General features: G+C 43.7%; 2 long non-coding RNA genes across 7 annotated transcripts in view; one reads left to right on the top strand and one right to left on the bottom strand.

Moving 5' to 3' along the window:
- The window catches only part of LOC135099137 (uncharacterized), a 160,177-nt gene that overhangs the window by 109,137 nt on the left and 27,600 nt on the right, over window positions 1–23,440 (bottom strand). The gene's annotated exons all lie outside the window — the stretch shown is intronic.
- Window positions 21,526–23,440, top strand: part of LOC135099135 (uncharacterized) — a 38,722-nt gene continuing 36,807 nt past the window's right edge. For 2 of the 3 annotated variants that reach the window (XR_010267699.1, XR_010267702.1), the window contains exon 1: window positions 21,526–21,679. This is a non-coding gene — a long non-coding RNA (uncharacterized LOC135099135). The remainder of the gene's footprint in view (window positions 21,680–23,440) is intronic. The other variant, XR_010267700.1, reaches the window with a different exon arrangement.

Raw genomic sequence — 23,440 nt, 5'->3', positions numbered from 1 at the left:
AATTGATTTAATTAATATTGCTTTTGAAAAATAATAAGTAATCATAATAGAATATTGTGAGACCCTCGGATAGGAAAAACAATGAGGGACAAGATTACTGCCATTCATCTCCTTCTCTCGTGTGTATCGTTCTTTCTGCACTCAGGTAAATACTCTCTCTCTCTCTCTCTCTCTCTCTCTCTCTCTCTCTCTCTCTCTCTCTCTCTCTCTCTCTCTCTCTCTCTCTCTTACACAATCCCTGTGGCCACGTCCGTAATCACACCTTCCCTTTCTGTGCAATATACTTCCCCCGCCTCGCCAGGCTTCAATGAAGGCGCACACACACACACACACATACACACACACACACACACACACACACACACATTTAATATATTGCAGCCTATCACGTCACTGCTTTCCCTTAGTCCCCTTCCTACCTCAACTGTCCCATGCACATCCTCATCATCGTCTATCACTGCTACTACTACGACTACGACTACTACTATTACTACTACTACTATTCCTACTTTACCTATATAGAAGACATGTTTGCAGAAAAAATGGATGAGAAATAGCAGAGTAAAAATTGCATACTGTTGCCTTGACACTAGCGAGCCTTCCCTCTCCCCCCTCTCCTCAGGGACACACACACACACACACACACACACACACACACACACACACACACACACACACGCCACCTTTCCACCATGCTCATCGCTACACCCTCAGCACCACAGCCGTCACACCTCCACGTTCATCCTACTACTACTACTACTACCACTTACTACTACTACTACTACTACTATTTCTACTACTACTACTACTACCACTACTACTGCACACTTTCCTCAGACCTCAGCCAGCCCTTCCCCTCTGTGAGCCAGACACAAGTGGTGCAGTGTGCGTGATGGGGTCTCGCAACTTTACAACTATTCCTCTCGTGTTGACCTTGAACGAGAAGGGTTTCGAGGGTGTAGGTAATGATGAGAGAGAGAGAGAGAGAGAGAGAGAGAGAGGAGAGAGAGAGAGAAAGAGAGAGAGAGAGAGAGAGAGAGAGAGAGAGAGAGGAGAGAGAGAGAGAGAGAGAGAGAGAATAAACAAAACAGACAAGGAAGATTTAACAGGATTACAACCAGTGACCGGGATACACACGCATCATGAGCACAAGAAGGTGTTGCTCTGATAAGGCGATTATTTCCTGTGGGTTCTTATGCAGAATTATCATCAGTGCGAAGCAGGAAGGGTCCTAGGAAAGTCTGAGGGGAAGGGAGAAAGAAAGGTTACATTATTACGAAGAAAAAAGATGTTTCTCTTATTTTGTTGTGGTTCCAGGAGGGAGTGAGAACAAAGAAAGACACAAAGTCTGAGAAAACTACGCCTGATGAGAGAGTAAGGCGCCGTGAAGGTCGGAGACGCCAAATAATTGCAACGGAAGGCAAGGCTGCCACAAACACGTCAGTGACACGTCAGCCTGTCGTCCACCACGCCCTCACTGAGGCTAACGAGCCACTCAGGAGCTGCTGCAGGAGACGGACAGGCACCGGTGTGTTATGTACCTGGGATTGGGGCGACTGTAATGACGTGAGGCGAGGCGAGAACAGGGCGCTAATACCCGTCTTCCCGCCCGCCTTCCTCCCTTCCTGTGTGCATGACTGACTGACTCACTGAGCGCAAGGACATGCCAAGACTTGCACGGCTACACGAACCAAGTCACTAAGTCAGGAGGTCACCAACTTGATAATGAGTCATGGTGGTGAAGGGGACGCACCTCCCCCGCCTCTTCCGTCCCCCATCCTCCCTGCCCCCATTATCCCTGTCCCCTCCTTCCTCCTGGACACAGTGACTCACACATAACACACGGCCGGAGTTGTGAGGTATGATTCAAAGCCTTGCCATGCCGCTGTGCTGTTAGAGTTAGGCTGAGTTATGGTGGCACAGCCGGCGCGCCATGCTGGAAAAAAATATGACCCGAGGGCGACCAGAGGTGGAAAAACGTGGGAGAGAGGGAGGGAGGGATGGAGAGAGGGAGGGAGGGAGGAATGAAAGGACGCACATTCATAATGGTGTCTTTTTTCAGACCCTCACCTCGATCTTACTCGTTCCTGCATTGCGCCTGACCAAGGTTCTATTTAAAACCTGTGGTCCGTAAAATCACCTACATGTGTGCCTGTGTGTGTGTGTGTGTGTGTGTGTGTGTGTGTGTGTGTGTGTGTGTGTGTGTGTGTGTGTGTGTGTGTGTGTGTGTGTGTGTGTGTGTGTTATATTTAGAGACGATGCCTTCCCTTCCCTTTCTTCTCTATAGAGGATGCAAGACTGTACCTGTATGTTCCTTGCCTTCCCTGCCGCCACTACACAGGATTTAACACTTTCACTACGATACGAAACATTTAACAGCCCCAGAAGTAATGCAGAAAATCTTTATAAGCATCTCCAAGAAAGAAAGGAATGAAAAGAATAGATTTTGCAATTTCTACCCAGTTTAGAGATCAAATGTGGCTGTAGAAGAAGTAAAGATGTCTCACAGTGATCAGTAATTAAGGAAAGGTGTACCAAATAGCAGTTAAGAGGTTAATACTGTGCCCCTCGTGACTGTGCTCAGTTCGGTCATCAAAGTGTCAGGCAAGCGTCTCTCCCTCCCCTCTCAGACGAATGGTAGCAGTCAACGTGATAGCAGCTCCTCCCCTTGCCTCCATGCCTTTGGCCGTCGCTCGTGATTGGTGGTGATGTTTGGCGGCAATGAATTTGACTGGAGGCCGCCGTATGGAAGTGAGGCGGGGCATGTCCGTCAAGTTAATGCGAACAGGCTGTGTGGGGACACCAGATCGATCTGGACTACCACCCCTGTATGTTGTTCATGTGTTTGCTTGTCTGTCCTACATCATTCGTGTTTCTCATCTTTAGCAACACACACACACACACACACACACACACACACACACACACACACACACACACACACAGACACACAGACACACACACACACACACACACACACACACACACACACACACACACACACACACACACACACACACACACACACACACACACACAGACACACACACACACACACACACACACACACACACACACACACACACACACACACACACACACACGTACGCACATATGAACACAATCCATTACATCAGAGAAGCAAAGCAAAAGTTAAGTCATTCTTTGAGCGAGCCAACGACCACAACGGAGATCTGAGGAGAGATTTATGACAGGGAATGGAACTGTTACTGGAGGCAAGAAGAGCGCAGAGTATTTTTCTATAAAGATATGTACCTTTAATTAACCTTAAGGAAATTATAACTTGACTCAGTTTGAATTTTCTTTTATTAGGAGTAAAATTTTCTGGTTACGTACGAAATTGTGGTTTACCCCGACCTTTACCAGTGTCTTCAAGGTTATGACGAGGTAAAGCGAAGGATTATTAAACACGTCTATCCGGTAAAGATCCTTTCATACCAGGAACACTGTCATTAAAGATGAAGGATTCCTTGAAGCAGCGCCACCCGAAGAGGAGCGGCGGGGAAGTGACTCCCTGCCTGGTTCGGTATCCTCTCCTACCTATGACCTGGACTCTTTCAAGACGGAGATTTCAGAACACTTCTCATAATAATAGATAATCCTTTTGATTCTACAATTTAGGTACTGGCACGTTCAATTTAGCAGCGTTACGTTCACTTCAGTTCCAGCCTCAGTGTTCTCCAGTAATGGTCTAGAAAGAGACAGCCTGCTCCACCGCAACAAGGAGCACATGGCAATTCAACATACATCATACACCACACGGCAATTAAACAGCACCAGGACACAACAGTAAAACAATGTGTATCAAGCTTGACAAGTGTTATAGGACGTTAGCTACCTAATAAACAGAGCCATTCTCTAAAGTTTTCCCCCGGCAGCGTCTAAACTATTACAGTGAACAAACAGCTCCTCGCAGACTCGCATCACGGGGACGGAAAGGGAATAGCTGGCAGTGGCGCTGCTCCTAAACTTCTGGCTTCAGCTTCAGACTCCTTAGTGGGAAGGTGAGGGACTGATCTAATGATAAAAAATAATCTTCCAAAGACTTCCTAACCTTTACACAAAATTATTCTTGTGACATTTACGCTCTCCCACCTCCTCTTCCCAAAGCTTGCCATGGTAATCATTTATTGAAGCTCGTGTGGCGCCAAGGTTACAGAGTTCGACCAAGTACGAATGCTGATATATATATATATATATATATATATATATATATATATATATATATATATATATATATATATATATATATATATATATATATATATATATATATATATATATATATATATATATATATATATATATATATATATATGTAGTCACACGTTGCTGTTGTAAAAGATGGAGGTTATCGTGCAGCTACCCAACATATCCAAATATCAGATACTCTTCAACGACTTCAAGTTTCCCTTTCTGAAACTTCTTTCAGACAACCATTCATCCTTCCTCTCACAGCCACTCGATTAGTTGCTGTCCTCCATAGGTGTGTGAGCCTCGCATCCTCCATCTTCCTGCCGACAGATATTTCCTATTCACTGTGCTAATGCCTCTCTCTCTGTAATTCATCGTCGAAGGACACACTTCCAGAGTCTCATTAATCATATGCTGCTAATTCTTTTCCACTACAGGTGAATGGTGTCTCTCAGGGAGGCAGGACGCCGCTCGATGTTGGAGCTGTAATTCCCGGAGCTGCGAGACTGAAGGTTAGAGTACGTGTGGTTTGTTATGAAATATATATATATTTTTTTTTTTATTTTAAAATTAAATAATCTTGTATAGTGATAAATTTGTAAGTAGAAGGCACCGGTATGCAGCGATGTTGTGTATAGGTGACTTGAAAACAACCAGCTGCAATGTTTTCAGTCAGTTATGAGGCTCAACCCAAATGTTCCCTGGCGATAAAGATACAGAATGTAACCAAGAACCGAGGATTGCGCAAGTCTTTCTGAGGAGCTTTGCAAACAGGACAGACTAGATATTTCATTCTCTCCCCCGCGCACGCTTCTTTTTAATTCCATGGGCGAATTGGACTGAGAGTGACTTGAGTAGGAAGGAAGGCGTGGTTTGAATTAATAGGTAATAGGAATTTTCTTGTAGATTAAGTCAATACAATTCTATTCAGAACTCCCCTAAAAAGACTTTACTTTCCTGACTCCTAACACTGTTGCTGAAATTTGCATATCCAATGAATTTCTAGACACACGGCACTTCCTCAGCCACCACGACTATAGAAAGGCCTTGAGACGCTGGTTGACAGGCTTCTATTTTGCATTACAGCACCAAGGACACCAAAGCCATGAAAGAGAGAGAGAGAGAGAGAGAGAGAGAGAGAGAGAGAGAGAGAGAGAGAGAGAGAGAGAGAGAGAGAGAGAGAGAGAGAGAGAGAGAGGGGAATCCAAGTCAGTGCTGAGAACAGGCAACAGCTGCGAGAGACGACAAGCCGGATGCTGAGGGGAGCAAGGATGCCACGCTGCTGATGGCGGCACTGAGAGAGAGTGAGAGGACTTGGCAAGGGTTGGGGAGGGGGAAGAGATGTGATCGAAGGGAAAGAGTGCGTCGAGTGAGGTGGGATGAGAGGAGAAGTGTTATTAGAGGCAACATGGATGGATACAAAGAGGGGCAAGGAGGCGGAGGAGGAGGGAGGGCCAGGGAGGGCAGGAGGCATCAAAACACAAACAAAACAAGAAAGTGTTGACGTAAAGAGGAAAAAAGGAGAAAATGGATGTATCATACGAATGACAGGCGGGGAGATGAGACAGACAGACAGACAGACAGACAGACAGACAGACAGACAGACAGACAGAGAGAGAGAGAGAGAGAGAGAGAGAGAGAGAGAGAGAGAGAGAGAGAGAGAGAGAGAGAGAGAGAGGAGAGAGAGAGAGAGAGAGAGAGAGAGAGAGAGAGAGAGAATCACACTCCTATCCTGTCTTTGCTTCACTTGCTATTATTGGATTTACTTTGGTTGTATCTATCGAAATTCCTACCCAGTTTCGCTTTCACGAGCAACTTTACCCTCCATTTATTCAGAGTGAGGAAAAAAACTACGTCGAAACAAAACTAGTAAAGCATCTTGTAAAGCTTCTCCAATCTGCTTCTCTCCTGAATCTTACTTTGTGTGTGGCTCCCCCCGCCTCCCTCGCTGGTCTTGCTAGGAGATGCTGGCTACACATTCTCGCTGCAATTGTTCCACCTCAGAGTGTTTGCTGCTGTAATCCTCCGCCTTGCTGTAACGGCGCCAGGAATAATTAATCAATCCTCTCTTCTCATCTTTCCCAGACTTTATTTTTTTCCCACAGGAGCGTAATCACTGTTTCACGCTAGGATATGACTGGTCTTGTCTTGTTATAATGCTTTACTTCTTTACTACCTTCTTCATGTCACTTTTTTTTATAGTTCCTCATTTCAAGCCAGTAAATATTGCATACTTTAACTTGTACGTGCAGACACAGGATAACCTCGCTCCTTTTTCACTCCCCACTCGTCTACCTCTTCGCCTCAGTCCATGTTTGTGTCTCCCCATCCGGCTTACTTGTGAATCACTCTACGCAGTCAAAACGTTTCGATTCCTTTTTCTTTTTTTTTTTCCTACCTCCTTTTACGACAGTCCTTTCTACTATTCCAGCGGCTTAATGTGTCCATGTCTACCTCACTTGGTTATCTATGAAACATGTCACTTTCACAGATGTCTTTCCTATTTCTCTCGCTTTTTCTTCCTCTGTCTCCATCGCCTCTCCTTCCGACCTTCCCCTTCCAGTACTCCATCACACACAGGCGCTCCGAAGTTTCCTCCTGCTGGCACCGGTCGCCCCGTCACTCCCGCCTCGTCAATACCTGTGTGGGGACCCGCAGCACACGCCTCCACCCTCCCGCCGCAGGCCCGCCCCTCCCGCCACCGCTTGCACATTTATGTGCTGATTCTCTCTCTTAATTCAGTGTTACCTTTGCAATCTAGTACTGCGGATGGATTACAAGAGGAAAGCAAATGCTAATTCCATCGGGAGCTGCATGCATCCCACTTCATGACAACACTACCCCAATATTTGCACGCTCAAACAACCACCATCCGTCATGCAAGCTACGTAAAGCAAGTTACGTGAATAAGACTCACCAATGAGGATACAGCGCACTAAATAACGTATATGCTTGTCAAGAATGGTTAGGACATCGTGTTTCTCTGTAGCGGCGGCCGCATTGTTGTTGATCAACAACAATGAGACGAGGGAGACTGACAGCAGGAAAAAGAACAAGATGAAGAGGAGGAGGTGAAGGAAAAGAGAGTTGAATGAAGAGTTTGTTCATGACAAGACAAACAAGTGAAAAAAAGTAAGAGGAGGAGGAGGAGGAAGAGAAGGAGGAGGAAGAGAAATACAACAGAGCAGGGAAGGGAAATGGAATTAAGAGAAACACGAAAAAGATTGAGATGAAGAGGACTGAAAGGAATAGAAATAGGACTAGGAAAAGGAGAGCTACAAAAGGAAGGAGAAGAGAAAGCAGCAGGAGGAGGAGGAGGAAGAGGAAGAGTAGGAGGAGGAGGAGGAGGAGGAGGAGGAGGAGGAACATAACAAAATTTACATTCGAAGTATAATGAACAAGAAATATTATGGGAAGAAAATTAAATGAAGGAAAAAAAAAAGGAGGAGGAAGAGGAGGAGGACAACTGAATATAGAAAAAGTCTGAGAAGGTTGAGAGAGAAGAAAACGGACGATTACAGAATATTAAATGACATGAAACGAAAACAAAGTGAATACCTGCTTAGAAAAATAAATTGAGAGAGAGAGAGAGAGAGAGAGAGAGAGAGAGAGAGAGAGAGAGAGAGAGAGAGAGAGAGAGAGAGAGAGAGAGAGCTCAGAAAATTTGGCAAACGTGAGCTGATTATCAAGAAGCAGGTAAAAAGAAATAGGTTATGCAGCCCATCACCGCCGCTTTGACTATCTCGGCTCCGTTCCCTGCACCGTTCATCCTCCTCTCCTCGCCCACCCCATAGACGCCCCCCACTGGAACAATTTCAACGTCAATTTCTGAAGAAGTGGTCTGTGATATCAGCTTCACTTGTTGCGCCGCATGATTCACGCCGTATCTTTGTTTTTTTGACACACACACACACACACACACACACACACACACACACACACACACACACACACACACACACACACACACACACATAACATGAACTCTGCCCACACGCTATCCTAAGCCTTCACATCACAGTCTGCGCCATCAGACCACCAAATAAGTTTGCTGATAAAAGCCATCGCCGCTCGAAAATACGTACTCGTGAGTCTTACTGCCCAGGGAAACAATATGTACTAAATTTGGTCATGGAGGAAAAAAAAAAAAAGATCGAAAGAAAAACTGAGTTCCTCAAATTATTTACAGCGGACTCGTTTTTGTATCCTAAGCTGTAGTGATTTTGTTTTAGTTTGTTATGAAATCCTCGCTGTATAACGCACGTGTTGTAAAAATAAATAAATAAATAGAAGTGCGCCTAGTGAAGCAGACCATGTAACTTTTGTGAGTGAGGCAACGCAGATGGACAACGCAGGTGAGGCAGGTGAGGTGAGGTGAGGCAACGCAAGTGGACGAGAGTGGCGCGGCTCCCTGCACAGCTGACGACACTCATCCCCACGAGAACCAGCGGCTGTGGCCCAGGAGAGAGTGATCTTCGTCAAGCTAGTCTCATAACCATCATCAGAAGAAACTGGTCATTTTCTCTATTACAGTCTGACGAAGGGACACGTGTATGAGTGACGCGTGTCTGACTTCGGAGGATTTGTCAGTTGCGTAACAAAAGGCTATTCATAAAGTACTTGTTTTATGCTCAATGAGACTTTAAGGACATTGTCTATTGTTTAGAAAAAAAAAAATATATATATATATATATATATATATATATATATATATATATATATATATATATATATATATATATATATATATATATATATATATATATATATATATATATATATATGAAAGAAATGGAAAAATATATGAGAAATCCAAAAGAGTAAGAGATGAAAAACACAGAATGCACTTTTTCTAGAGCAGCGCAACTGACAGATCTGACTCACGTTGGGAGCACACTCATCTCTACTGAGCTGGACGAGACCGTATTTGTGACGCCCCTCAAGGAGAACAACGATTTACTGCCTGGATACGAGGAATTACAGCATTGCCCCCAGCAGAGATCCTCAGGTATGCACGATCTTCACAGGTATTCACCGTAAATTTACCTGTGATTTTTTTTTTTTTTTATGTAGGAAGGACACTGGCCAAGGGCAACAAAAATCCAATAAAAAAATATGCCCACTGAAATGCCAGAATAGCAGGTGTGTGTGTGTGTGTGTGTGTGTGTGTGTGTGTGTGTGTGTGTGTGTGTGTGTGTGTGTGTGTGTGATGAACTGTTAACTTTTCCTTCCTTCCTGCCTTGCAATATAAAGAGCGTGATTTATAATAAAGGCGGGGCAGGCCACGGCGCCCACCTGCCGCCTCTCACTTTAATTCATTCCCATGTAAACAAGGTCGTTCACGCAGGTAGGTGAGAGTCAGGCCGCCGCTGACCACACACACACACACACACACACACACACACACACACACACACACACACTCGCGCGCGCACACAGACACACACTCGCGCGCGCACACAGACACACACTCGCGCGCGCACACACACACACACACACACACACACACACACACACACACACACACACACACACACACACACACACACACACACACACACACACACACACACACACACACACACACTCGCGCGCGCACACACACACACACACACACACACACACACACACACACACACACTCGCGCACACACACACACACACACACACACACACACACACACACACACACACACAGAGCCTCGTGCATGTTGCCTGGATGCGCCGCTCCATGATGCAAGGCAGTGTTCTGGTTTGCAGTGTCAGGACGCGATGTATTGTCAACCTGCAAATTATCATCAGCATGTCAGGGGACTCCTCAGGGTAAGTGAATGGAGCCAATGATCCACAATATATTATTTTTAGGTTCTATATTCGCCTGGTATGAAGACTTTTTTCCTTAGTAATAAAAAGGTCATAAACATTTCTTTCTTTCCCTTGTTGGTCTGTGTTTTCCTTCCTCTCACGGTACGTAAGGTCATAAACGCCGTACCTCTTTTTTCTACCCCTTGTTGGTCTGTTTTTGTTTCCCCTCACAGTACGCAAGCCACTCAGCAGCCACCAGACACTCCATGGCTCACCCAGGCGTGTCCTCAAGGTGGACCACACTCTGGAGAACTTAGCAGAATACGGTTTAAAAATTATGTATAAAAAAAAAGTACAGCAGGGGAGATGCCTCAGACTTAATGGCCTTTCTGTGCCTTGTGCTGCGCCGCGTCCATTTGGCTGTTTCGCCGGCAAGAGTTGTACATTTCTCGATTTTGGTTTAGTTTGTCAGAATTTTAAGGGTTTCCGTTATTTATTTTCACAGTTTCCTAAAACAGAACACTAGTGGTGAACAGTTCCTGAGATGGCACAAGTCCTTGCACGTCATTCATTATGCAGCCAGCCAGCCAGCCAGCCACGGCCCCTCTGTGGGAGCCGAAAGGGTGCTGTGCTGCTGTGCGGTCCACCAGAATGGTTCCCTCCAGCTTAAAAGTAAGGGTAAAACACTATTTTCATCCTACCGTATACTTTTTTCAAGTACGGTATTTGCCAGGCACGGAGTTTTCCCTCACTAATGAAAAGTTCATACGCTGCACCTTTTTTTCCCCCACCGGGTTCGCCTCGCCAGGTACTAAACACACCTGAACGTTTTTCGCGTCAATTTAATAATGAGCAGCTCAGCAGAAGCGTGACGCGGCAACGGACGCGCCTCTAACTCTCACGTGTCATTCATTTCATGGGAACACTGCTGTAAAGTCCCACAACACACCTGCTGCTACACTCCCGCTCAAGCCCACACCTGCCACACCCACCATAATCGTAGGTAGTTATCACCACCACCACCACCATCATCATCATCATTGACCTTCCACAATCACACATCATCATAAGAGTTTTATCCCGAACAAACCCAGAACTAATGGGAAGGGTGATGATGATGATGATGATGATGATGATGATGATGATGATGATGATGATGATGTAAAGTACAAAGCATTTTTCATAATAAATAAAAGCCACTGTGGTATCATGTACGTATATACTAAAAGCACATTAACACATCACCCACACACTGCAACACAGCGTAACATCGGCCACTCAGACACAACAGTCCCGAGCAAGAACCATCGCCAGACACAGCACGGTTCATTGAAAAAAAAAAATAATAATAAATAAATAAATAAATAAATAAATAAATAAATAAATAATAATAATAAATAAACAAATAAGTAAATAAAGATCCTGGCACCATCATGATCTTCTCCACCAACTTTTCCAATCTCTTCCATTCCGGCACAATGTTGCTTTTTGCTGTTTATCTTTTACCGACTTTTCATGGATTTGTTGCGGTAAACTTGTCCCGCCGCGGCCTAGCGCAGCAAAACTTTCTGCTCACTCTCATTCCCATTGTGTCCATCATCTACATACAACACCAAAGAAATATACAAGTATTTATCACAACAAGTCCTTTACCAGGAAGCTTTGGTATTGTCTGCCATCCTTTGCTATTCAACCTTCCAGTGATCTCTTTCAAGGCGAGAATATCATGCAAACTTGGGAGTCTGATTTTACGCCTTTAGAATCTATTAATTTGTGCAGAAAACAGCAGGGCGTTCTCCTTTTATAAAAGTATAAAATGCCGAGCAAACTCATAATTCCGTCTGGTTTTGCACTTTTGGAATCTATTAACTTAAACAGAAAACAGCGGAGGGTCCTCTGTTCACTGCAGAAGGTTTATAAAAAGTACTAGTCGTGGACGAGCGCTGAGCACACAAGCCCACGGTGCCCACACGCCTGCCAGGAATTCCGGCCACGCCATCAAGGCCACGACAATTCTGCCACGAGTTCGGAAATTTCTGCGGCGTGTTATCAAATGAAAGAAAAGACTCTCTCTCTCTCTCTCTCTCTCTCTCTCTCTCTCTCTCTCTCTCTCTCTCTCTCTCTCTCTCTCTCTCTCTCTCTGATCACCCGACTAGTCTTAGTAATTATTCCACACGTTCCTAAAACTCAGCCAAATATTCTGCAACAATTTTAATATACTGAATCTGTAACAAAGAGATAGGTAGGCAGCAAGGCAGAGGGAGATAGAGGAATTAGGGTGAAGAAAAACACATGGATGAGAGAGAGAGAGAGAGAGAGAGAGAGAGAGAGAGAGAGAGAGAGAGAGAGAGAGAGAGAGAGAGAGAGAGAGAGAGAGAGAGAGACGAAATGTGGGTAAGGGAGACAGGGAAGGAAGGAGGAAGGGAAGGACAAGTGGAGTAGTTTCCGGAGATGGAGGATGAGGCAGTGAGATACAGTAGAGCCAGGAAAGATGAAATTTTAACATGATCGCTTTTGATCCTTTGATCCGCTCTTCTCCCTTTCCCTCCCTCCCTCCCTCCCTCCCTCCCTCTCTCTCTGTCCCTTGATGCTCACAGCTCTCCTCTGCAGCGCACCAGACCATGGCAGGCACGACACGAACCGAGCATGGCGGTGGAAACAGCGCACTAAAGACGCCATGAGGACAGACGGGTATTGGACACTGACCTTAACGTGATGGACTGGAGAAAGTGAAGGAATGTGCTTACCTGAAGGAGATTGAGTGGAGGCGAGTGCTTACCGTATGTTGAATGATGTATAAATGATAAATGAATAATTAAATGAAGGGATGAATGATTTTGCTCGCAGTTCCGTAGATCTATGGAAAACAATTTTTTTTTATTTATTTATTTATTTTTTTTTTTTTTTATTTGTGGCAGTATCATCACAATGTATAAAGTAGTATTGAATAAGTTTAACTTGGTCCGTATATTTCAAGCCTCTCATGTTTCGAGTTTCCGCCTGAAGAATTTCGGTATTTGTTAATAATGAAAGGTATTTCTCTTTTATTTGACAACGCTAAAATTTTACGCGTCCCATTATAGGCCTAACCTGCATTTTCAACATCACATTCCTTAATTTAACCAGCCGTCACATTTTTGCAGTGAAACAATTAATGACAACAAGGGCATAATTAATATCAGCCCTGTTACACACAAACATTTATTTATTTATTTATTTATTTATTTTCTTTTCAGACAACACTGATCGGTCAAACCTTCGTGGAGATTATCCTTGAAAATAACCCTTTGTTCACCAAGGTTTACTCAGCCAACAATTCACTGAGCACAGTACCAATCACTCGCCCTGACTCACCCACGTGTTGTGTTGTGCTTCTCTTTGTCACGCGGCGCACGAGTAATGAAACTCGTGCACAATGCCCAGCGCAGCAATCACACCTGGTTCACCTGCCTGGTTCATCTTACTCTATCCTCATATCTCAGTTCAGCCTTTTAGATACTCGTAATACCTCAAAGCTTTATGTGTCATTACTTTCATAACAATAATTTTATTTGCATTATTTCCGATTACATTCAGCATCACCCACTCCGGTATTTGCTTCATTAGTAATATTTATAAGTGATCCAGAACACTTGCATTTTCGCAGCTGAGTCCCGGTTGTATTGTTCAATGTGATGGCGCTGCAAATAATGGCCGACTTTTGTGTTGCGTTCCTTTGGCGACCAATTTTTGTCACCTAAAGGAAGAAATTTTCAAAACAGTATATCATTTTCCAGTATTTTCTTCTCTTGATACTGAGTTTTAACAATTTACCAAAGCAGCTTACACTTTTTCCCTATCATTCTTTCCTTCTTATCTTGATTAGCAGGTTATGTGCTTGAGTTTAGATTTATTTCCGTGAAACAAAGGGATGTATATCAACTTTAATGCAACAATATTCATATATATATATATATATATATATATATATATATATATATATATATATATATATATATATATATATATATATATATATATATATATATATATATATATATATATATATATATATATATATATATATATATATTTTTTTTTTTCACCACCGAAACACACACACACACACACACACACACACACACACAAAAGAGAGAGAGAGAGAGAGAGAGAGAGAGAGAGAGAGAGAGAGAGAGAGAGACGGTTGCAGTAATTGCTTGCCTTGTTAGTCTCGCTTTTGGTTTGTTCTCAACTTCATTGTTGGACTGATTTTTTTTCCGTTTCCCGTTTTCCTCTAAACTTTTTTGTGACATCGGGATACACAGAACATGAGCACCACGAGGATATGCATGCACGACCCTCGGGAGGCAGGAGGAGGGGAAGAGAAAGAGGGAGGAAGAAGGCACACTCATATTTTCTAGATCCTCACCGAGATCTTTCTGAATCGTGCTTGACCAAGGTTCCATTCAAAACCCGTGCAGCTTAAAATCACAAACAAGTGTCTGTGTGTGTCTAAAGAGAGAGAGAGAGAGAGAGAGAGAGAGAGAGAGAGAGAGAGAGAGAGAGAGAGAGAGAGAGAGAGAGAGAGAGAGAGAGAGAGAGAGATGAAAGCAAGAGAGAGAAGGGAGTAGAACGGAGGAAAGCAGGAATGAAAAGACGAGAGATGGTCAAGGGGGTGAAAGAAAAATAGAAAAATAAAAGTAAAGGAGTGAGCAATCCGGAGGGAAAAAACGGAGCCAGGGAAGAGAAGGCAAAGGGTGATGAGCTGCCACCACCTGGGTACTCTCCAGGGGAAGGAAGGGTCGCAGCCACCCGGGCACTGCGTCACCACTGAGCACACAACAAACAGCCTGAGGTGCAGCGCCAGGAGCGAGGAAGGCTCCGTAACAACCGTACAAAGTGACGCTGCCACCACTGCTGCTTCCTTATCTCACCACCCGAGCGTGTGCGCCGTTATAAAGCTTCATTAATATTTCACGAAACAACTGCATTTTTGTTAAAAGCTTGCGCTGGCCTCTCGTAAGCTTAAATAAACAGTATATATGTTTGTTTGTTTTTTCTTCTGTTGACATGCCCGCTGCACTCTGCAGAAATATATTACTTTAAAAGCATGCGTGCATAACCCAGTATTATGTGTTCTTCCTACACAAGGTTGTGCTGGAACCATTCTGCCCGACAACAGCCAGCGCGGTCCACCACGCTGAACAAATGTGCAGCTAACACACAAAATTGTCTTAACTTATATACGAATAGAAATTAACTAATTAATTAATTAATTAATTGGTTAGTTAACTAGATAATTAAACTATAAGGACAAGAAAAGAGTATTTAAAGACATTTTCCAAAACACCATATTTTTGCCACCAATATAAGGGACAGGGACAGACGGAATATTGTGTCTTCACGGCTCTCTCTCTCTCTCTCTCTCTCTCTCTCTCTCTCTCTCTCTCTCTCTCTCTCTCTCTCTCTCTCTCTCTCATATTTCCAGACACGTAACACAGTCAACTCCGTGGGCAGCCTTGTGTGGCTCCTCAGCGAGCCCACCAATACATCCTCCAGGCACCAAACAAGCGCCATGCACCGAAGAAGCAGGCAACACACACACACAGTGGATGTAACCAGTTTAGGCGCAGCCTCCCACACGTCTTTCCCTGCAGGGCTCGCCAAAAAAAGGCGCCGCCCCGCCCCGCCCCGCCCCGCCGCGCTGCGCCGCGCTGACTGAGGCCTTACATTATCGTGCACCCCGCGTCGCCCTTACCACACCGCCACCACAAAAGAACTATTGGTCGTTGCAATTTCCGGAAACCAATTTTGAGTCAGTGTTCATTCCCAAAGAATAGTCTGGGCCGCCGCGGCAGAAATATTGCCACTGTGCGTTATTGGGACTGCGGGATTCCATTCACACCGCGGCCTGGGTTCATCACTGCCTCATAACTTAATTTATATCAGGAAGGACCTGCAACCCAAGATTTCCGGTATTTGAGGAGTAATGGCTTTGTGTGTGCGTCTGTGTGTGTTTGAGAGAGAGAGAGAGAGAGAGAGAGAGAGAGAGAGAGAGAGAGAGAGAGAGAGAGAGAGAGAGAGAGAGAGAGGTTATTTCATCATGTGACACTAGCCAAACACAGCGATGTAGGGTGGAGCAGCGTGGGGCTGAGGTCAAACAGTCAGTCCCGTGTGTGGCAGCGCTGGGCTGAGAGGTGATGCCACGGCTCATTCCTTATCGCTGGCAAAGCCGCACAATCTCACCAAACGCAGGTGCAGATCAAATAAGAGATGCAATCAATGGCATGATGCAGGGACTGGTGGGCGGGTAACTCGGTTAGCTATCGATTGCCAAATATGCAAGGAGCCTGTGCCTCCGCTGCCCTCACCCAGTGACCCGCGTGCACTGAAGATCCCACCAAGGGGCTTCAGTGCCACTCGGAATAGACAACGCTGTGCTGGACGGGGCAAGAAAAAATAGAACAGAACCCACAGCCACCAGCATATACTGTAAGCAGTCAAGGGATCGATGAAAAAATAGAACAGAATCCACAGCCACCAGCATATACTGTAAGCAGTCAAGGGATCGATGAAAAAAGAAAAAAAAAAAAAGAAAAATCTTCACACCACACAGTGTATGAAAATGATGGTGAAAGTGGATGGTAATCTGCCATAGCAAGGTAAGAGGAGGCGGGAGTAAGTCACCACCACGTAATTTTATAAGATTTCCCCCACCTTAAAAAATTTAAACAGGCTTGAAATTAAAAAGACGTAAAAAGGATCACGTTGTGGCGGGGAGCCACCGTGTTTGTCTTGATGATTATATGAATATTATGCAAGTCAGCAGCTTGATGGCGTCAGCACCTGTCATTGTGAGCCATAAGCCGCCTGAGATGTGGCTGGAAGGAGGCCGCGGCCTGGTGGAGGTGTGGAGTGGAGTGGGGAGGAGAGGAGCAGCTCGGCGAGTACCTTGTTATTTTGGTTAACAGGACAGCCCGTCCAGATTAATGGCGGTGACAATGCCATCACGGCTCCCCGCCCCGCACCAAACCCTTGCTTGCTGCCGGCCTCGAGGACACAGCCTCCTCATCCCTCCTCGGCACGCTGGCCGCTTTAGCACAACACTCTTGATTGACGAGCAAAGGACAGGAGGAGAGGAAAGGAAAGAAGAGGAGACATTTTTGTCGGCTTCCTTGGGATGAAGCGGAGCTCCACCCCCCCTCATCCACCACCCCCACTAACCGTTCCTGAGAGAATAGGAAAAAACTGCATGGAAGTTTTTGCAGGAATGATATGAGTGATCGCCAGTAGAATAACTACCATGGTACAGTGAGGAAAGGTCATAAATTCATTCAGAAGAGCAAAAATTTTGTTGTATCTCAGTTGCAGATTGCAGTTTGAAGTCTGTCTAATCAGCAATTGAAAGCTGTAATTGTTAAACTTTCCGTGATATTGAAGGATAAGGAACTCCAGACACTAACGACGCTAGTGAAGAAAAGTTTGGCCTTCCCCGGCGAGAATCATTAACCCTTACGGTGCCGGAGCCGCCCGGGTGGCTTAACCGCTCGTCAATATTACGCCAAGAGCGCCACGATCACAAACACTGCCGATAGCAAACCCGAGGCCATGAGATCACCACACCTTTTTAGTTTGTAGTGCACTTTGGCTTCCTCACGCCGCTCTGCAGCCACAGATACACCAGGTGTGTCATGTGCAAGGTACGTGTGAGTGACGCCAGGTAAGCTTCGATCCTGACGTAGGTGCTTCTCGAGGGAAATTCTGAAGGCCCCCCCCCAGTTTGTTGACCTTTGTTAGCAGCACTCACACCTAACTTTTCATTTCATCTAAAATATCACAACGAAGAGAAAAAAAAAACTCTACTTAAATATTATGGAAATCTATGAATACTTTACATACATTTTTTGTTATAGATACAAAAATAATAAGAAGAAAAAACTTTAGTCTGAAATACAAGCTCATACGAAGCACACACACACACACACACACACACACACACAAACACAAATACAACACACCTTCTCCCTCCCTCTACACTGGCAGTTTCACTTGGTCCCCCTCTACCATTGCATTAATCTCTATAAATACCCTTTTCTATTGTCCCGCGTCTTACTAATGACCCACTCTCTTCATCATTTGTTTTATCCTTTTTTTGTCTTCTTACCCAGTCTTCTCTCTCTCTCTCTCTCTCTCTTCTCTCTCTCTCTCTCTCTCTCTCTCTCTCTCTCTCTCTCTCTCTCTCTCTCTCTCTCTCTCTAACACTAATTAGCTTGTAAAACGAAGAGGGAGAGAGAGAGATGAGAGAGAGAGAGAGAGAGAATGGCCAGGGCGGAATAGGGAAAGTGGGTAAATTATAAAAGAAAGCAAGTAATGTGTGTGTGTGTGTGTGTGTGTGTGTGTGTGTGTGTGTGTGTGTGTGTGTGTGTGTGTGTGTGTGTGTGTGTGTGTGTGTGTGTGTGTGTGTGTGTGTGTGTGTGTGTGTGTGTGTGTGTGTGTGTGTGTGTGTGTGTGTGTGTGTGTGTGTGTGTGTGTGTGTGTGTGTGTGCATCTCAATAAAGACGGCATGAAGTGTGGCTGGAAAAGAGGACGAGAAAATGTACGAGGAAAATGGAAGCAGGTAATACTGGACAGAGCGTGGAGTATTGAGCTGTGTGTCTACGCTTCCCCGATTTCGTCCGTCAGGTGTGAGTGAATGAGATACCTCGCATGATGGATAGGAAGCCGCTGGACTGGAAGAGACAGTTACCAGGTTAGGAGCGCCCGCTGCTGTGAGGGTGGTGAAGATACAACGAACAGCAGCAATGTGATGGAGAAAGATGAACCAGAGCAGCAGGACAGACGCCGCGAGACAATTGCTCTTGGTGTGACTAGCATAGCGTTCTGAGGGAAGACAGCGGGAAGACACACTTTATCACTTAAACTCTAGACAAGGAATTAAGTCAGTAAGTGAGTGATTCCGTCTACTACAAAGGATGCGGTTCAGCGTACCTTGGAAGACTCTATGAGGCGGTGAAGACTACAGACTAAAGGTGGAATATCTACATTGTGAGAGGATGTGTTGTATGTTAGCAAAGAGAAGCGTGTTTACTTAACAGTGGAAAGGCAAGGAATTGTTTCGCTAAGGCACCACAGCCTCGCTGCCCTCCATCAACAAACACCACACTGAACACAAGTAACAGAAACACGAGTCTGGAAATGCTACAGCGAGTGTCTTGTGGGAGACGATGCAGTTGTTATACACTTTTGCCAATCATCAGGACTGCCACAGGGATCAGCTTTCGAGCTCTCAAAGGCATTTTCTTTTCTACTGATGATATCCTTACTATATCACTAGAATCATATAAACAGTCTTGAAAAACCATTGACTTCGTTTTAAGTTGAAATCTACATTCATCTGTGTGTTTTCTACGATCTTTCATTACTCTTGGATGATGTTAATATTTCATAATGAGGCAATGTTGACATGGCGCGGATTTTTCATGGAAAAGACCGAACACAAAGCTACATAGTTTCCATTAAAGCATACAAGCTGTACAAAACAAAGGTACAGTTTCTGCCCGAGAGCGATTATTAAACTTCTCATTCCAACTTCCACTGGCAAATATTTGTTGAATACATATTTTTCGGAGGAGAATTACGCAAGGAAGGAAAATCAAATACATTCCATTTATTATTAAGGCAACGTATATCCTGTTTCATCACACACGACCTAATGCTTCTCCTCTCGTTTCCTTCACCGCCCTTCATCTCTTTACTTTTCGCCTCACATTAGGTGTACGCCAAACACCACTGTTCACTCATACCAACACACACACTCTCTCTCTCTCTCTCTCTCTCTCTCTCTCTCTCTCTCTCTCTCTCTCTCTCTCTATCGATTTTTTTTCTTTTTCTTCTTCTAATTCTTGAAATATCACAAAGTTTTCATTTGAGAGCAAGTTATCATGAAAGTTTAACCTCTCTCTCTCTCTCTCTCTCTCTCTCTCTCTCTCTCTCTCTCTCTCTCTCTCTCTCTCTCTCTCTCTCTCTCTCTCTCAATTTCTTTTTTTCTTTTTTTCTTTTTTCTTTTTCTAATTCTTGAAATATCACAAAGTTTTCATTTGATAGGAAGTTATCATGAAAGTTTAACGAAAGAAAAAAAAAAAAAAAAAAAAAAAAACCGCACCTTGAATTAGGGTTAAAAATGCAATGGTGAGCGAACATGGCTTGCGTGACGTCACCTGGAGCCATTGGTTGCAAGTTTAGCCATTACTATTGCATGGGAGCCTGTCATTACCTCACCGACAATGCTTTCCCACAAGGCTTCCTTTAACTGTTTAGCAGCTAACGACAGTATGACGCTTGTTACCTTATTACTACTACTACTACTACTACTACTATTACTATCATTATTAGCCTCTCTCCTTCCCACCCACATGTCAAGAAACACTTACAAAATCGTATCAAAAACATGAAAACAGCTTAAAAATAATATATTGTTTGTGTAATGGACTTGTTGGATATCAGGACCACAAAACATTCCTAACACTCCCTTAAAATGCCTCACCAACATTTGTCATTGCAATAAAAAAAGAAAGGTTATTTTGCTCTCAGTGGTCAGAACGCTCAATGCAGAGAGAGAGAGACAGAGAGAGAGAGAGAGAGAGAGAGAGAGAGAGAGAGAGAGAGAGAGAGAGAGAGAGAGAGATAGCAAAAGAATATTATGAAGGAGAGATGTGAAGGGTAGATGGAAGCCCTGAGTAGGCAGGGATAGGGAGTGACGGGATTATGAACGAGTTAGGCAAGTTGGAGCAGGTTGTACAATTGCAAAGATCACACTCAATGTCATGATGAAATGTGACACTATTTTTGTGTGCTAGCGTGATTCTAGTACTCACCAGTGCATGACGCTTCGTCTATCCCTGAACACTGGTACACTCTCCCCTTCGTCAGGATCACGGCACGTCAACACTTCGAGCAAGAAAACACAAGAATACTTTGCGCAATCTGCTACGCACAGCAGCCTCTTCCCGCCATCGGCGTACGATAATATTAAATGTCATTCATAATCATTCGTCTTTTCACATTTATATATCATGAAATTGTGTTTTCTTTTTCTCTTTTTTTTAACAAAACAATAAGAAGAATATAGCTGAAAGATCCATAAGAAAAACAAGAAAAAAAAGGAAATGAGATTACTAATAGAGGATCATCTCGACATTTTGAACATTTTCTTGGCTTGTCAATACAGTATGAAGGTAAAATCAAAATAAGACTGATTAGGAAAATAAAAGGAAGAATAAATGCACAAAAAAAACATAATGCAAACAAAATTATGTAATAGGAATGGATTGGTAACTTATAGCAAATGCTCGTTTAGCCTAATCAGTAAAACAATTAGTGTGGGTCACTAATATGGTCTTTATTTACAATTTATATGTAATATTTTCATCACAAAAAATATTTTTATTCATATTCAGCAAAAAAAATAGTCAATCATCACTGTTTAGAGAAAAATATACATATATATAGATAGATATAACAGAGAGCGGCTAGCTGCCTTGCGGTTGCCAGTTTGTCTTTTAAGGTTTGTGAGAGGTACGTGTCTACGTATTCGTGTCGTCAGTGGACAGTGACATATATTGAAGACCACGGGAGTTAGGAAGCTAGCAGTGGGTGTAAGTGACGAGGCGTTGAGCAGCTCGGTGAGTACTGAACAGGGAAGCTTAATTGGTACAGAGTATGCATTTGTTCCAAGTGTTGTGTTCAAAGTTAACTAGCTGTCCCCTTGTTTCCCTGTCACCTGTGCTCATAATAGCATGTTGTGTTCCTAGCTGTCGTGCGAACTGCGGATGCTCAAAGGAGTGTTGATAAACATATATGTGCGCTGCTGAAGACTTAGTTGAATGATTAGCCACAAATAGCGATGAAACTGATTATGTAAACCAGTAGTTCACAAACTTTTTTTTTTTTTCGTCTTTTCCCCTTTCAACCAGTTCACCTGTTAGGATTTCCTCCTTCATAGAGTGAAAAGGAAATGTAAAAACTCGTACAAAGTCATTACTAAAGACAATCCTAGCATAAATTTTGATTTGTATTTATATATAGTACTTCAACAAAACTTAACAACCATATTATGAGTTGTTGTTTTTTTTTTTTCTGTCGGCCAATAGCTGGTAGTTTTTATTTCCCTCAATAGATTTTCCCCCTGAAATCCTAAAATTTCCCCCAGGTTGGAAAATAGTGCTGTAAAGTATTAACAACAGTCCGGCTTTTGTTCGTAAACAAAGAGCAGACAGCTTCGAACACGCACACACGCAGATGTGTACACAGAGGATAGACTTTGGAACAAGTGCAGTGGTGGTGGTGGTGGTGGTGGTGCAAGAGACGAATTCCACGCTCTTGTCTCACTGTAAAGGGGAAATTGTGGCACTGCGTGATATGTATGCAGTGTTCAAAAGTATTATACTTAATAAGCCATTTCGTTTTGAATATGTTTATTTCATACTGCATGTATTTTTGCATAATTTCATAAATTTTGATGGAGATGCATTGCTTACTTATTCATAAAGTCTGAGTGGATTCAATCAACTCAGTTCAATTCATTCTAAAAACACACAAAAAACACACACAGAGACACACACCAGTCAGCGCGGGGTGGTACACTAAGCAGGGTGGATGCTAACGTGCAATGCAATTTCGTGGGTCCAGGGCGAATACTGGTTAGCACGTTAGTCAGATTGAGCTAAATAGTGCAGCTGTTTTTATAAGATTACAGACTGGAACTGCAAAGTGGTTGGAGGTGACAGGTGAAGAGATGTGGGACGGGGACAGGTGTGGGCAGCTGGCTTTGAGAGGATACAGGAGATTAAGGAATGCAAATCATGAGATGAAAATAATATCCGTCGGTGTGAGTGGAAAAGGTAGGAAGCCGCTTTATTGATTAACTGAGACACGGCAGGAAGACAGGTTAAAGTATTAAGTCGCGGGAGGAATCACTCTTGACAGAAAGCACTACGAGTATATTAAAACTATAGGCTCAACTCATGATGCTAAGTCACTTCGCGCCTCCATCAAAGTGCAGTTTTGATCAGCATTGTTTCGTCATTACTGGGCGGAGGTGGGCGAAGACTGTAATCCATGTCTGTGCTGAGTGAAAGCCCCGCCCACACTCAATTTGGTCCTGTCACCTGTCACCTCTCTCTCTCCATTACTTGCTTTGTATACTGAGTTGTTGCAGGCAAGCCAAAACGTAGGTAGTGTTCTGTCACACAAAATATATGTATCTAAGACCTACATCAGTCAGAGGAACCAACCAGAACAACGCGGCACAAAATCATTTCATTAAACTTGAGAGGCCAAACCAGATTTTAAAATTAAAACTTTTTTTTTTTTTCGTTCAGGTAGTTCCAATTCCTAATCATGTATAAGTTATATTTTTAATAAACATTATTAACTGAGTGTAA

Source organism: Scylla paramamosain, unplaced genomic scaffold (assembly GCF_035594125.1).
Source record: "Scylla paramamosain isolate STU-SP2022 unplaced genomic scaffold, ASM3559412v1 Contig106, whole genome shotgun sequence".
NCBI lineage: Eukaryota > Metazoa > Arthropoda > Malacostraca > Decapoda > Portunidae > Scylla > Scylla paramamosain.
The sequence above is the reverse complement of the archived record's forward strand: the minus strand, read 5'-3'. Positions and strand labels throughout refer to the sequence as shown.